Below are 15,687 nucleotides of genomic sequence, written 5' to 3'. Positions count from 1 at the left end.
CTGAATTCTAGATTATATATATATATATATAGCTGTTTACTTGTCATCACCATTGGAATGTCTAATAAGTATTTCCTGATCTTTTCCCTTACCATACTCACTCCTCTGCAGTCTTCCCCATTTCATTATATGGCACTGTCATTCACCCAATTGCTCAGATGAAAACACCTTGGAATCATCCTTGACTCTTAACTCTCATCTCACATCTAATCCAACAGCAAATTATCTAAGTGCTATTTTCACAATATATCCAGCATCTGGGCACTTCTCACTATCCTTACTGCTGACTTTACCCAATCTGAATTATTCTCTTCATTCTTATTGACACTATCTTGATCCAAACCATAATTCTCCCTCCTCTAGATTACTCCCTAGAGAACTACATTTTAACTGATCTCTCTGATTTTACCTTTGTCTTTTTTTACAGTCTGAAGCCTATTGCCTACAATCCTGTTAAAATGTTAAGTCCTTTTAGTTTTCTGTTCAATCCCCTCCTAATGCCTTTTTATACGCGATAGAGTAAAAGCCAAACATATGATCGCTTACAAATCCCTGCACAATATCGTCCCCCATTCTTATCACATTTCTAATTCTCTTCCCCAAGTTAACTCTGATTCTGGTACTGTGGATTCTTCATTCTCCTAGGAACTCCTGCCTTGGGAATTTTGCACTCTTTGCTATCTCAACCTGCAAGGCATTTCCCCAAGTATCTGCATGGATCACTCCCTCAGGTCTATTGTGTCACTGCTCAAAAGTCATCATTTCAAAGACAGTTCTTCTATATAAAGTAGGGCCCACTCACCTTCACTTTATACCTTCCTTACCTTGCATCACTTTCATAGAACTTACCACTTATCTACATCTTATTACATATTATTTTTATTGGCTGTCTCCTACTCCAGACCATAAGCTAAATTAAGGTAGATAATTTTTCTCCTAAGTATTCCTGAGAGAAGAGAGAAATCCTGGTTGAATATTTTCTAAGTGAATGAAAAAAATGTATATAGAGAGTAACAAAATAAAATACCTCCCTCATACCATACACACGTGTAAATCACAGTTTTATGTAAAGCTTTATAATTAAAAAATAGAAGAATATGTTTATTACAATGAAATAGTAAATAATTTCTTAAATTAGATGAAAGAGACACGAAACTTGAATGACAATATTGATAAAATTAAATGCATTTAAATAAATAATTTCCAGGATAAAAAAATATTTTAAAATAAAATAGTAGTTATGGGGGAAGAAGATATTTATAATAGATATAATGCACAAAAGTAATATCCATGATATAAAATTATTATAGCTCATTTTTTATAAAGATAAACAATGTGGTAGAAAAATGGGCCATAAATATGCAGATAAGATCCATAAGAAGAAAATATATGGCCAATGTAATCTCTGTAAGGACAGGGATATTATCCATTTTCTTGATTTTTTTTATTCCCAATACTTAATTCATTTTCTAACACTTAGCATTCGGACACAAATGCTTTGTCAAATTTATTTAATGTAAAAAATAAAGTACATAAAAAACATAAAAGATGCTCAACATTACTAGTAGTCAGGAAAACACAAATTAAGCAACTCAGATACAATTTCACATCCATTATGTTTGTAAAAATTGTAAGTGTGATGACATCACATGCCAGCCAGTAGATGGATAAACAGTAATCATAAATAATAAATAATAAACATTTATTATAGGCAGAAGTGTAAACCAATCAAACCAGTCTGAATAGCAAATGGGTAGTACCTTAAAATGTTGATAATATAAATGCAAAACCTTTCTCCCCAATAAAACTACTTCTAGGTTTTAGCTGCATCAGGGAAATCCTTACATATGTTTACAAGGAGACATGTGCAAAGGCATTTATTGAAGCATTGTTATTAATAACCAAAAAGCAGAAATACCAAATGGTCTCCAAGAGGGATCATTGATAAAGAGAACAGTTTATTCATATATCAGTTAAAAAGAGTGAAATAGACTTAAATATATCTAAATTCTTCAATTTCAAAGCGTAATGAGGGATAGAAGCATCTTCTCAAAGTGTAATTAGAGGTCCTCTCCTTTCCTAATAATTCATGAATCTAAAAAGAAAAGAAAGTGTCACTTCTCCCAAAGAAAATCACTATAACAAGCAAAGCAAAACAAAACAAAACAAAATTCTTACAACAACAAAGCTATGAAATTATAACATTTATTGAATACATCAAAGATGAAGCAATGACAAAAGAAATCAGAGATAGGACATGAACACTGGCTCACCCACTGGCAGAATAAAGAAACCTCAAGTGTATACAAGTAGGAAAGAAGAAGTCAGTTAAAGATTGTAACACATTGCTAAAAGAAGAGTGTAGGCTAGTGTGCAGGTACAGAACTCCTGTGAGCCTCGGACACAAAAGGGCTGCTACCACAGACAGGATCTTCTCCACCAACTTCCACCTGGTTGTTAAAGATTGGGGAAAAAAGCAGGAGATTGAAGAAAGCTTTTCTTGGTGGTACAAGCCTGAAAGAATATAGATGCCATTGTTGTGTAAAAAGTATGAAGCTCCTCTCTAATCCTTATGCCCTACAGAAAAACATATCATCTGTAAATATCCTTGGTAGGGGCAGTAAGTCTAATTCTTCCAAGGGCAGGAGTGAAGAATCACTGTAGCTGGGAAAGGTTAAAAAAAAGATTTAAAAAAATCTCTCTGTCCCTAGAAGACTACCAGAAATCAGTCATGAGCCTAGACAAGTATGTTCTGCTGCAGTGATGGGGCAAGAAGCCCTTGGATCTACAAGAGTCACCAAAGATAAAAGGTAGAGTTTGAGGTAGAAAGACAGTGGAAGAGAAAGACCACAGAGAATGATAAATGCCTGTGAAAGAATGGGGCTTTGCCATCTAAAAGAGATTCTCCCGGACTTCACTACCTAACTTACAAGCACAAAATTACAAGAAACAACAGTTTACTGCTGGGTAAGGGGTAAGACAATGGAAAGAAACCTCCTCCATGGTGCAGATGTAGAGGGAACACTGAAACCTGAGGATGAAGTAAGAACATTAAGACAGCCCTCTTGTTTAAGCACAAAATAATTCTACTGTACCAAAAGAAAAAAGAGACAAGAATTACAGCAAAGTTTTCTCAGAAATTATGTAAGCTAGAAGACAATGCAGCAATACCTTTAATGTACTGAACAAAAATAAACGGCCAATCCAAAAGTCTATATTCAGTGACAATAATTTTCAAACATGTGGTCGCATGATTTCTGACAAACTAAAGCTAAAGGTATCATTGCCAGCAGAGCTGAACCAGAATACCCCTTTTAAAAAGTGTTTCAGGCTGAAAAAATATAATACTATTCAGAAACATGAATCCACACAAAAAATTGAAGACATCCAAAAATGGCCAAAATAAAAGTAGATATAGAAGATTTTGGTTTTTTAACTTCTAATTTATAATGACTCTAAAAGAAAATTGACTTTCTAAAGCAAAAAGTAGTATCAATTATGTTGTAGGTTTATAACATATATCTGAGCAAAATGTATGACAACAATAGTAAAAGAGAAGAGATAGAAATTGAAATGATAATGAAGTTTTTACACATTACATGAAGTGATGCTGTATTATTTGAAGGTAGATGGTGATCAATTAGAGATGCACATTGCAAAGCTTAAGGCAACGACTAAATTTTTAAAGATACACAGTTATTAAATAAGTGTTTATAGTTATTTTAATTAATACAATGCAATTAACAATGTTGTATAAGTGTATGACTTAAAAATTGATAATCCATGAGAACTTCCCAACCTTGTTAGACAGGTCAACATTCAAATTCAGCAAATGCAGAGAACCCCATAAGATACTCTGTGAGAAGATCATCCACAAGACACGTAATCAACAGATTCTCCAAGGTTGAAACGAAAGAAAAAATGTTAAGGGTGGCCATAAAGAAAGGCTAGGTAACCTACAAAGGGCATCAGACTAACAACAGACCTCTCAGCAGAAATCCTGCAAGCCAGAAGAGATTGGGGACTAATAATTAACATTCTTTAAAAAAAAAAGCAATTCCAACCCAGAGTTTCATATCTGGCCAAACTAAGCTTCATAAGGGAAGGAGAAATAAGATCTTTTTCAGACAAGCAAATGCTGAGAAAAGTTGTTACCTCTAGACTTGCCTTACAAGAGCTCCTGAAGTAAGCACTAAATATTGAAAGAAAAAAAATACTACCAGCCACCACAAAAAGACATTTTATTACACAGAGCAGTGACACTATGAAGCAATCCCATAAACAAGTCGACAAAATAACCAGCTAGCATCATGACGACAGGATCAAATCCACACATATCAATACTAACTTTAAATGTAACTGGGCTGAATGCGCCAATTAAAAGACACACAGAGTGACAAGCTGGATAAAGAACCAAGACACACTGGTACACTCTCTGCACGAGACCCATCTCACATGCAATGACATACATAGGCTCAAAATAAAGGGATGGAGGAAAATGTACCAAGCAAATGGAAAACAGAAGAAAGCAGGGATTGCAATCCTAGTTTGTCACAAAACAGACTTTAAACCAACAAGGAAAAAAAAAGACAAAGGAGGACGGTACATAATGGTAAAGGGATCAATTCAACAAGAAGAGCTAACTATCCTAAATATATATGCACCAAACACAGGAGCACCCGGATTCATAAAGAAAGTTTCTAGAGACTTTCAAAGTGACTGAGACCCCCAAACAATAATAGTGGGAGACTTTAGCACCCCACTGACAATATTAGACAGATCACTGAGACAGAAAATTAACAAAGATATTCAGGACCTGAACTCAGCTCTAAATTAAATGGTCCTGACAGATATCTACAGAACTCTCCACCCCAAAACATCAGAATATACATTCTTTTCATCACCACGTGGCACTTTTACTCTAAAATTGCTCACATAATCAGAAGTAAAACACTACTCAGAAAATGCAAAAGAACTGAAATCCTAACAGTCTCTTGGACCCCAGCACAATCAAATTAGAACTTAAGACTAAGAAATTCACTCAAAAACATACGATTACATGGAAATTGAATAATGACTGAATGACTTGTGGGTTTATAATAAAACTAAGGCAGAAATCAAGAGGTTATTTAAAACTAATGAGAACAATGATACAACATACCAGAATCTCTGAGACATACCTAAGGCAGTGTTAAGAGGGAAATTTATAGCACTAAATGCCCACATCAAAAAGCCTGAAAGATGTCAAGTTAACAACCTAACATCACAACTAAAAGAACTAGAGAACCAAGGCAAACAAATCCCAAAGCTGGCAGAAGACCAAAAAATTACAAAAATCAGAGCTGACCTGAAGGAGATAGAGATCCAAAAAAACATTCAAAAGATCAATGAATCCAGGAGTTGGTTTTTCAAAAAGCTAATAAAATAGAGAGACCACAAGCTAGACTAATAAAAAAGAAAAGAGAGAAGGTTTAAATAAGCACAATCAGAAATAATAAGGGGGATATTACCGCTGACCTCACAGTAATACAAACAATTATCAGAGAATATTATAAACACATCTACGCACATAAACTAACAAAATCTAAAAGACATGTATAAATTTCTGGACACATACATCCTCCCAAGACTGAACAAGGGAGCAATGGAAACTCTGCACAGACTAACCAGCTCTGAAATTGAGGTCATAATAAATAGCCTAAAAAAAAGAAAAAAGAAAAAAAACCAGGGCCAGAAGGATTCACAGCTGAATTCTACAAGAGGTGCAAAGAAGAACAGGTACCATTTCTACTGAAACTATTTCAAAACATTGAAAAGAAGGGACTCCTCCCTAACTCATTCTGAGGCCAGCATCATCCTGATATCAAAACCTGACAGAGATACAACAAAAGAAGAAAACTTCAGGCCAATATCCTTGATGGACATTGGTGCAAAAATTCTCAACAAAATACTGGAAAACTGAATCTGGCAGCACATCAAAAAGCTAATCCACCACAATCAAACAGCCTTCATTCATGGGATGCAAAGTTGGCTCTACATACACAAATCAATAAATGTGATTCATCACATAAACAGAATTAAAGATGAAAACTACATGATTATCTCAATAAACATAGAAAAGGCTTTTGATAAAATTTAACATCTCTTCATATTAAACACTCTCAACAAGCTAGATATTGAAGGAACATACCTCAAAATAATAAGAGCCATTTATGACGAACCCACAGCCAACATCACACTGAATGAAAAAAAGCTGGAAGCATTCCCCTTGAAAACCAGCACAAGACAAGGATGCCCACTCTCACCACTTCCATTCAACGTGGTATTAGAAGTCCTAGCCAGAGGAATCAGGCAAGATAGAGAAATAAAGGCATCCAAACAGGAAGAGAGGAAGTCAAACTACCTCTGTTTGCAGATGACATGGTTCTATGTCTACAAAACACCATAGTGTCGGCCCCAAAGCTGCTTACAGCTGATAAACAACTTCAGCAAGGTTTCAGGGTACAAAATTAATGTACAAAAATTCCTAGCATTCCTATACATCACCAACAACAAAACAGAGAGCCAAATCAGAAAGGTAATCCCATTCACAATTGCCACAAAGAGAATAAAATACCTAGGAATACAGCTAACAAAGGAGGTGAAAGAGCTCTACAATGAGAATACAAAACACTGCTCAAATAAATCAGAGAAGACACAAAGAAATGGAAAAAAAAATCTCATGCTCATGAATAGAAAGAATCCATAACATTAAAATGGTCATGCTGCTCAAAGCAATTTACAGATTCAATACTATTCCTATCACACTACCAATGACATTCTTCACAGAACTAGAAAAAAAAATAATTTTATATGGAACCTAAAAAGAGCCGGAATAGCCAACGCTATCCTTAGCAAAAAGAAGAAAGCTGGAAGAGTCACATTACCCTACTTCAAACTATACTATAAGGCTAAAGGGACCAAAACAGCATGGTGCTGGTACAAAAATAGGCACATAGACCAATGGAACAGAATAGAGAGCCCAGAAATAAGGCTTCTTATCTATGACCATCTGATCTTTGACAAAGCTGACAAAAACAAGCAATAGGGAAAAGCATCCTATTCAATAAATGATGCTGGAATAACTAGATAGCCATATGCAGAAAATTAAAACTGGACTCCTTTCTTATACCACATACAAAGATAAACTCAAGACCAATTAAAGACTTAGATGTAAAACCCAAAACTATAAAAACCCTGAAAGACAACCTAGGCAATACCATTCTGGACATAGGAATGGGCAAAGATTTCATGACAAAGAAACCAAAAGCAATGAAAACAAAAGCAAAAATTGACAAATGGGATCTAATTAAACTAAAGCACTTCTGCACAGCAAAAGAAACTATTCTCACTTATAAATTGGAGCTGAATGACAAGAACTTATGAAAACAAAGAAGAAAACAAGAAGCCCTGGGATCTACTTCAGGGGAGAGGGTTGGGACATGGGGAGGAGCAGAAAAGATAACTATTGGCTACTGAGCTTAATGCCTGGTTTATGTAATAATATGTACAACAACCCCCTCTGACACACGTTTATCTATGTAACAAACCCTCACATGTACACCCAAACTTAAAACAAACATTAAAAAAAGAAATAGGTTTACACACAGAAAACGTCCTTTAGCTCTAGCAACACTCCTTGTCTAGGAGTCTACTTTGTCTAATATTACAGTCACTCCAAATTTGTATGCATAAGTTGCATGATATAACTTTTTCTATTGTTGACATTCAAACTGTGTTTTTGTTTAAAATGCTTCTTGTCAAGTAAAATGTTTTATTTTGCAGGTTAAGAGATGTGATAATTACATGTAATACTGATCAAGAAAAAACATACACAATTCTGGTATCACAAACAAAATGGGAGACATTACTGCAGAACTTAAGAATATCAAAATGATAGGAGAAGGATTATTTGGACAACTATACTGCATTACATTTAACAAATTATATAAAATATTCAAATTTATACAGCTAACTAAAACTGATACCATAACACACAAATTCTAAATGACCCAGGTCCATTAGGTACAATTTGAAGCCATAGTTTAAAATATTCCTATAAAGAGAATTCCACACTTAGATACCTTTAAGAGCGATTCCACAAAACTTTTAAGAAGGAAAATATATTGCCAAATTTATTCACACTCTACTATTTAAAGAAAGGAAAGGGAACATATCCCAGCTAGCATGTGAGACTAACATAATTCTGAAAACAAGATCAGACAAATAAATTTTAGCAAATAAATAGGGCTTATGAAAATACATACAGAAATCTTAAACAAGACATTAACAGATGAATTAAGTTCACCACTAATTAGTGCTTATAGCAGAAATATAAGGTACATTCAACATCTTAAACAACTGATGGTATCCTATTAATACAATTATAAATATATATATAATATATATAATAATCAACATTAATGCAGAGAAAATCATTTTACTAAATTCCCTATCTTTTCATGATAAAAATTTTTAGTAAGCAAGAAATACAAAGAAACATTTCATGCTAATGATGAATAGCTACAAAACAACCATAGCTGACGTTATGCTCCTGGTAAAGTATTGAATCATATCTCCCTGAGCTCAAGGATAAAACAAGGGTGTCCATTATCACCACGTGCAATTCCAAATTTTACTGCAGATTCTAGCTGGCACAATAAGGCAAGGGAAATAAATAAAATGAATAAATGTTTTAAAGGAAGATGTAAATAAAATGAATAAATGCTTTAAAGGAAGATGTGAATATCTCTACTCAGACAGCATGATTGTCTACATAAACAATTGAAAAACAATTAAAATAAAAATTTAGAAAGGTCACTGTGTACAAGGTCAAAGTAGAAAAAACAAATACATTCACTCTGAGACCCTATCCCTCACACACACACACACACACATGCACACACACCCTTGCACACCTTATGTATACAAAAATATGTATGAAGAGAGATCAAGTCCAATGCCAATAACATGGAGGAATTAGGGACATTGGTATGAAAAGGTTTTGAATCTTAGAGACCCTTCTGGGGTACACATCCAGCCTCAAGCTCCAGCCCTCCATTCATCAACCAACTCTGTGCCCCTAAAAAGAGACAGGGAAAAGAAAGAATGGAATATACATTTTTTTCAGGTTCTCATAGAGCATTCACTAAGTGACATGATATTCTGGGCCATAAAAATCCTTAAGAAATTCAAAATAATATAAATTTCAAATAATCTTTCTTGTTGCATAGTAGAATTAAACTAGCAATAAATAATCAAATATCTCAAAAATCTCCAAATACCTGTAAGTCAAATACATTTCTAAATATTTGTTCTGAGTAAAAATAAACATACAGCCTATACAAATCCATGAGATAGAGCTAAAGCAGTGTGCAGAAGAAAATTTGCAACAAAATGCTTCAAATATTTTGATGTTTTCTTTATAAGTGCTTAAACATTTAGGATTATGTCATCTTGAAGAATAGACTCTTTATCATTATGACTTAATATTCTTTATCTCTAGTAATATTCCTTGCTCTGAAATTCACTTAGTATAATATTGAATATGACTACTTCAGCATAACTTAGTGTTAATGTACCATTTTTGATCCTTTCACTTCAGCATATTTTGACTTCATATTTAAACATGTTTTCTGTGATGCCATATAATTGGGAAAATCTGACAATTTCTTCTTTTAATTGGGGTAAATTGTAATTTACATTTAATTTGTGATTATTTGATAAGGCTTAGTTTAAGACTTTCATCTTGTTGTTTTCAATTTGTCTAAATAGTCCTTTGGGTATCTTTCTTTTTCTTCTCTTTCTAATACCTATTAGATTCATCAAATATTTTTGAATTTTCCATTGTATCTCCTTTGATGGTTTTCCAGTTATAAATCTTCATTTTGTTATTTTTTATTGCTTTAGTATTTATAGTATACCTCTTTAACCTATCTTTTATTTTCAAGTGATATTACAGCATTTCATCTATAAGAAACTTACAATATCTTTCAAAAAATACAATACATTTCTAAGTTTCTCTTTTGGCCTGCATGATACTTTTATTACACACCTAATTTTACTTATGCTAAAGTCTCCCAATACATTATTATTTTTCTTCAAACAGCAAATTATCTTTAAATGTTTAAATGACAACAAATATTATATTTACTAATGTTTTCATTTTTGAAGCACATTTTTACTCCACGTAGATCTATATTTCTTGCTCATGTAATTACTGTCCCTTTGACATTTCTTACATTGTGGACCTTCTGGTAATGAACTGTATCAGAATGTGTATAACTAAAAAAGAATATGTCTTCACTCTTGAAATATGGTTTTTGCTAAGTATTGAACTCTAGGTTGACAGGATTTTTTTTTCCTTTTAATTCTTTCCTGATATTAATTAAATGTCTTCCCACTGGCATTTTTATGGAGGGAAAAGTTTTGTCATACTTTCCTCTGTTCCTTCATACATAACATGTGTTCCAATTACCCCACTACTGCTTTAAAATTTGCTAATACTGATTTGGGGCAATATGAGTAAGATGTATCTTGGTGTAGTTTGAAGACAGCCTATTTCTTTCTGATTCTTGTGCTTAGAGTCTGGTTGAGCTTCTTAGATCTCTGAATTTATACTTTTCATCGAGATTGGAGAATTCCAAGTGCTGCTGAACATGCAAAAGAAACAACTAGAACTTTCACATATTGCAGAAGAGAAAACAAAATTGTACAGCTTTTCGTAAAACAGTTTGGTAGTTTTTTTGTTTGTTTTTTACAAAATTAACCATATACTTACCAAACAAATTAACAATGCTAATATTAGATATTTATACAAGTGTTTTGGAAAGTTATTTTCACACAAAAATGTGTATACAAATGTCATAAGAGAAAATCTATGAAGCATACAAGATGCCCTTTAAGAATGAAAACATTTAATAACATTCAAAACCCTTTCGCGGAAAAATTGACATTAAACAAGAAATAAAAAGGAACCTATTTATACCTATAACAGATATCTACAAAAACACATGTGCAGCCACATGAATTCTCTAAGGCAAAATACTAAACACTTTCAGAATCCAGGTAGAAGACAAGATTTCCATTCATTGCAACTGGCATACAATATTTTACTCAGGGTACTAGCCATTAAATAAGGTAAGAGAAATAAATAAAAGAGTTATTGAAAACAAAGAAGATGGTCTTAATTCACAGAACACATAATTGTTTGCAATTAAAACTCAAAAGAATCAGAATAAAACTAGAATGAATACATGAATTTATAAAAGATAATATGTGCATGTAAGTGCAATATATAAAAATCAATTTTATTTCTATTACTAGCAAACAATTTTAAAATGAAGATCTTGTCATCCTTCATTATTTTAAATTAAGCAGAGTTTATTTGCACAAACAATGATTCATGAATCAGGCAGCATCTATTGAGATGATCGTATGTTTTTTTGTAATTATGTGATGAGTCACATTTATTGATTTGCATATGTTGAACCATCCTGGCATCCCTGGAATAAAACCCATTCAACCATGGTGAATTATATTTTTGATGGATGTGTTGATGGATTTGATTTGCTAGTATTTTGTTGAGAATGTTTGCATCTTTGTTCATTGGGGATATCGGTCTTTATTTTTCCTTTTTTTGTTATGTCCTTTCATTGTTTCAGTATCAAGGTGATATTGGCTTCACAGAATGAATTAGTAATGATTCTCTTTTTCTCAATCTTTTGAAATAGTTTCAGTAGGGTTGGTACCAGTTCCTCTTTGAATGTCTGATCAAATTTGGCTGTGAATCCATCTAGCCTGAAAATGTTTGTTGTTGGCATTTTTTATGAAATACAGATATTTTTAATAAATGATGCTGTAGCACATGGATATCTGTATTTTAAGAATATATCTGAACCCTACATAATACACAAAAAATCAATCTCATATATATAATAGATTAATACTTGAAAGGTAAAACAATACATTTTATAGGATAAAACTTATAGAATACTTAATGACTTTGGAATACAGACAAACCAAATATGAAATAGCAGCTTGATTTTTAAAATGAGAATATTTAACAAAGATATCATGGAGAATGAAAAGCCATGCCACAAATGGACACAGTCATTTATAATTAATGAATCCTAAAAATATTTATATAATGAATATACACAGAAATATTACCAAAAAAGATCAATACAGTCCATCCACTTAAGATTAAAGGCCAGGTGTGGTGGCTCACACCTGTCCTCCCAGCACTTTGGGAGGCCAAGGCGGGTGGACTGCTTGAGGCCAGGAGTTGAAAGCCAGACTGGCCAACATGGTGAAACCCCGTCTCCACTGAGAATACAAAAAAATTAGCTGGGCATGCGGGTGCACACCTGTAATCCCAGCAACTCGGGTGAAGGAGGCACGAGAACCATTTGAACCTAGGAGGTGAAGGTTGCAGTGAGCTGAGGTAATGCCACTGCACTCTAGGCTAGGCAACAGAGCAAGATTTCATCTCCAAAAAAAAAAAAAAAAAATTAAAGTTTGAATAGAAATTCCCTAAAATGGACACCTAAACAGCCAATCATACTATGAAATAGTGTCAAGATCATTTGTGTGTTATAAATACACATTTAATTCAAGAGATACAATCTCACAAGTGAGAGTGGGTAAAATTGAAAATGTTGAAATGACCAGTCACAATAGGGATGTGATGCTACTGAAACCCAGATACTTTGAAAATAGAGGCAAAGAGTCAGTATATTCGCTTTGAAAGACTGTGTGGCAGTTTCCCAGAATAAAGCTAAACATAACTAACAATATTTGATGGTTAATTTTATGTGCCAACTGGGCCACAGGGTGGAAAAACACTTATTCGTTGGGCATGCCTGTGAGGGTATTTCTGGATGAGATTAAAATTCGAATAGGTGGACTGAGTAAAGCAAATTTCCTTCCCTAATGTGTGTGGGCCTCACTCAATCAATTGAAGGCCTGAATAGAACACAAAGGCTGAAAAATGGGAACTCTTTCTGCCTGACTGCTGTGAGCTGAGACACTAGTCTTTTCTGGCCTTTGGACATCAATTGAAGCATCAGTTCTTCTTGGGTCTCCTGCCTTCCACCTTTTGGGCTGGAACATGCACCATGGGCTCTCCTTGTTTGCAGGCCTTCATACTCCAGTTGGAACTACAAATAGGCTTTCCTGTCTGTCCAGCTGATAAACTGCAGATATTGAGACTTCTCAGCCTCCATAATGATGTGATTTAATTCCTTATAATAAATATTTCTCTTTCTTTCATTTCTGTTTCTCTGAAGGGCCATGCATAATACATAAGCCCTTCACTTTGGGCCTACAGGAACAGTTTCGTCCAGAGACAATCCAGATATTTGGAGGGCTTGATAATCCCCACAGGCTTTATTTGCATTTTTCGTGTAACTATTGAAGATCTTTCTTAGGAAAAGCCATGGATAATAGGCCAGTCTGTTTATACACTGCAAAAAGCCCACACAGCTTCTTTCACATTTATAAGGAGCATTATAGCCTAGTGTCCAGCTAGGATTGAGACAAGCAGGGCATTGGTGACCTTTATAGGTCCTTTTGCTCATTCACAAGAATTTGATCCAGGCATGTAAGGTGCAAGAATTGTGACTGTGATGCAGATGTAAAGCTGATGAGCAGTAAGACCTTTGCATTCAAGGCACATGCAGTCAGGTAGGGGACAGGGAGGATAGTACACAAATGGGCAACGAGAGAAGAACATGGCAGAGAGGGAGGTAAGAGTTCCTCCCCTTCCCACCCAAGAGGGTGCATGTGAATGGGGATCTCTGGACTTCAGGCCCTGGCTTCTCAACAAGATGAAGTGAAAACCACACCACTCTCTTTCTGTCTTTAGTCACCTGTTGCACCTGTGAAAAATAGTCAGGTCTTTATTTTTCTTCTTCCTTGCAGGATGCAGGGAACACAGGGCTTGGCTCAAAAGTGTTGACGTCCCTTCCTTCTCAGTGGCAAGGACAGTGTGTCTTATAGACCAGGGTGTCTGGGCTGCAGTGAGAAGTGGCCATCCTGGGGCAGCCCTGAGTGGGCCTCGGGCCCTTCCCTCCCAGACCCGGGAAGGGCACCACTGGAAGAATCAAAACAGGTGAAGAGTCAGAAAGGGCCCCTATAGGAGCAAGAGGGAGACCAGCCCAGAGAACAAAGGAGTTATCTGGAAGAAAGGGTTGGTGGATGCTGGGCCCTGACTGCCCAGTGTTCCTCTGGTGCTTGTCTCATCCCCTCCTGGTTCTCAAAGCAATCTCGCCATCAAGGAGTTTCCATGGTGACGGCAGTCATTCTTGATCCCTCCCACCGTCCAGTTGATTTTTGGAGGCATCTGGTGAGAGTGGGGAGGGGGTCGGAAAAGAATAACGCATTGGATTTTTGCCACCCTCTGTCTCTTGGCATCCTGCTGAGGGGGACAGAGCAGGGGCAAGGCTGGCAGTGGTGTAGGCTGGGGTGGGGGACGAAGGCATGTGTGATACCCTTCACGTCCTGTGTTCTCCTAAGTCCTATGATCAGCATGGCAGCCGATTATTCTTACTACTCATTCCTGATTGTCTTTTTGTTCTTTTCCTTCCCATTCCCTTAAGTCTCTGTTCTCAAACCTACCCTCTGATGCAGGCTGCAGGGAGGAGATGTCTCAGAGGAGCCAGGAAGTTGCTGCAAGGTTTGAATCAGGTAGGTCAGTCTCTTCTCCTCAAAACCATTCCAACTCCAAATTTGTCAATAAAAGGAAACCTGACAACTGTGGTTAATGACAGGAGCCTTAGTTGCATTGTTCCTCTCTACCCATGAAGGTCACAGAGAACAGGGAGAGATTGGACCAGATGGTTCACAGGACAAGTGGTCTCTCTTGACCCAGAGTGGGCACACATAAAGGAATCTCTCAGTGTTCCCAAGCAATCAGCAGTCTCTTGACCCAGAATGGGTACACATAAATGAACAATTCCATGTTCCCAAGCAGTCAGCTCTGAAGTATCTCAGGAATCTAGCACTATTGGGTCAGCAAACCACCTGGGCTCCTTCCACTCTAAGCAAAAAATGCGCTTAAAGAAGTGAAACATATCACTTGTGCCAGCGATGTTAAAGGTGCTCCATCCAGGCTAACACAAGTACAAAAATTATTAATAATTCTTGGTATTTGTCAGAGAGCCCCCACCTTTTATCAATGTAACCTTGTGAAGTTTCTCTTTACAAATAACAACAAAGACATATCCCGTAAACTAGAATGAAAATACTGTGTAGATTTTGTGTGCGCTTTGGTAACAATGACTCCCAGTGAGTCAGGTGTTCCTGTGAAAACACCATTTGGCAATGAGACTTTTTGTCTCTCTCCTTTCAGGGTTTGAATTCATTTCCCTATGCGGTGATGCTGGCTTGGTTATTTTGATCAGTGAAATGTTTCTCATGTGACATTACTCACTTTCCTAGGCTGAGTCCTAAGATGCTTCACAGTTTCTGTCTTTGCCCTTTTGGAGTCTTGAGCTCCCCACGCTGAGAACAATTCCAGAATGAAAGACCAGCTGGAGGGAGAGGCCCAGCCATGCTAGCTGTTCCTGCCATTCCAGTTGGAACTGCATCCTTGTGAGGGAGCATCCTAGACTACCCCAGAGTAGCTGTCTGTAGTTCCATGTTTGA

General features: G+C 35.8%; 1 long non-coding RNA gene across 2 annotated transcripts in view; it reads right to left on the bottom strand.

The window, feature by feature from the left end:
* LOC129395208 (uncharacterized) overlaps nucleotides 1-15,687 on the bottom strand; it is a 323,155-nt gene that overhangs the window by 195,370 nt on the left and 112,098 nt on the right. The window contains exon 7 of one of the 2 annotated variants that reach the window (XR_008622715.1): nucleotides 1,502-2,095. The exons of the other annotated variant lie outside the window; for it this stretch is intronic. This is a non-coding gene — a long non-coding RNA (uncharacterized LOC129395208). Of the gene's footprint in view, nucleotides 1-1,501; nucleotides 2,096-15,687 lie in introns of those variants that run through there. 2 annotated transcript variants of the gene reach the window in all.

The sequence above is a fragment of the Pan paniscus genome, chromosome X (genome assembly GCF_029289425.2).
Source record: "Pan paniscus chromosome X, NHGRI_mPanPan1-v2.0_pri, whole genome shotgun sequence".
Lineage (NCBI taxonomy): Eukaryota > Metazoa > Chordata > Mammalia > Primates > Hominidae > Pan > Pan paniscus.
The sequence above is the reverse complement of the archived record's forward strand: the minus strand, read 5'-3'. Positions and strand labels throughout refer to the sequence as shown.